Below are 2,631 nucleotides of genomic sequence, written 5' to 3' on the forward strand. Positions count from 1 at the left end.
AACAACTACTACAACAACAATTACACAACAATTACAACAACAACAATTACTATTACAACAATTACTACAACTACTACAACAACTACTACAACAACAATTACACAACAATTACTACAACACAATTACTATTACAACAATTACTACAACTACTACAACAACTACTACAACAACAATTACACAACAATTACTACAACAACAATTACTATTACAACAATTACTACAACTACTACAACAACAATTACAACAACAATTACTACAACAATTACTATAACAATTACTAAAACAACCACAACAACTACAACAACTACTACAACAACAACCACAACACAATTACTACAACACTTACAACCACAATTACTACTACAACAATACAACAACCACAACAACAATTACTACAACTACAACAATTACTACAACAACCACAACAACTACACCAACTACTACAACAACAACCACAACACAATTACTACAACACTTACAACCACAATTACTACTACAACAATACAACAACCACAACAACAATTACTACAACTTACAACAATTTACTACAACAACCCACAACAACTACACCAACTACTACAACAACAACCACCAACACAATTACTACAACACTTACAACCACAATTACTACTACAACAATACAACAACCACAACAACAATTACTACAACTACAACAAATACCACAACAATTACAACAACAATTACTACAAAAAATTACTACAACAACCAGCAACTACAACAACAATTACTACAACAATTACAGCAACAATTACAACAATTACTACAACAAAAATTACTACAACAAAAATTACAACTACTACTACAAACAATTACTACAACTCTACAACAACTACAACAACAATTACTACAACAACCACAACAATTACAACAATTACTACAACTACTACAACAATTACAACAATGACTAAAACAATTACTACAAACAACCACAACAATTACAACAATTACTACAACTACTACAACAATTACAACAATTACTACAACAACCACAACAACAATTTCAACAATTACTACAACAATTACTACAACAATTACTACAACAACCACAACAACAATTACTACAACAACTACAACAATTCATACAACCACAACAACTACAACAATTACTACAACAACTACAACAATTCATACAACCACAACAACTACAACAATTACTACAACTACTACAACAACTACAACAACAATTACTACAACAATGACTACAACAATTACTACAACAACCACAACAATTACAACAATTACTACAACTACTACAACAATTACAACAATTACTACAACAACCACAACAACAATTTCAACAATTACTACAACAATTACTACAACAATACTACAACAACCACAACAACAATTACTACAACAACTAACAACAATTCATACAACCACAACAACTACAACAATTACTACAACAACTACAACAATTCATACAACCACAAACAACTACAACAATTACTACAACTACTACAACAACTACAACAACAATTACTACAACAATGACTACAACAATTACTACAACAACCACAACAATTACAACAATTACTACAACTACTACAACAATTACAACAATTACTACAACAACCACAACAACAATTTCAACAATTACTACAACAATTACTACAACAATTACTACAACAACCACACAACAACAATTACTACAACAACTACAACAATTCATACAACCACAACAACTACAACAATTACTACAACAACTACAACAATTCATACAACCACAACAACTACAACAATTACTACAACTACTACAACAACTACAACAATTACTACAACTACAACAACTACCCAGGGAGGGGCTGGGTGGAGAGGGTGGGGCTGGGTGGGGAGGGGCTGGGTGGGGAGGGTGGGGAGGGGCTGGGTGGGGGGTGGGAGGGGTGGGGCTGGGTGGGGAGGGGCTGGTCACCCCGTGGTGCCCTTATAAAACTCAACGTTTAACCTACTCACGCCGGCTTGTGACTATGTTAATGTGAGAGAATAGCATGTTGACGCTCTTGCCTCGTGGAGGCCACTCTTCGATCTCACATGAACATCATGCTAATCCCTCACATTAACATAGCCACCTCCGTGCCCTCTAATCTCTCACATTAACATCGTGCTAATCCCTCACATTAACATAGCCACTTCCATGCCCTCTAATCTCTCACATTAACATCGTGCTAATCCCTCACATTAACATAGCCACTTCCGTGCCCTCTAATTTCTCACATTAACATCACGCTAATCTCTCACATTAACATAGCCACTTCCATGCCCTCTAATCTCTCACATTAACATCACGCTAATCTCTCACATTAACATAGCCACTTCCATGCCCTCTAATCTCTCACATTAACATCACGCTAATCCCTCACATTAACATAGCCACTTCCGTGCCCTCTAATTTCTCACATTAACATCACGCTAATCCCTCACATTAACATAGCCACTTCCGTGCCCTCTAATCTCTCACACTAACATCATGCTAATCCCTCACATTAACATAGCCACTTCCGTGCCCTCTAATCTCTCACATTAACATCGTGCTAATCCCTCACATTAACATAGCCACTTCCGTGCCCTCTAATCTCTCACATTAACATCATGCTAATCTCTCACATTAAC

Source organism: Lampetra fluviatilis, chromosome 54, assembly GCF_964198595.1.
Source record: "Lampetra fluviatilis chromosome 54, kcLamFluv1.1, whole genome shotgun sequence".
NCBI lineage: Eukaryota > Metazoa > Chordata > Hyperoartia > Petromyzontiformes > Petromyzontidae > Lampetra > Lampetra fluviatilis.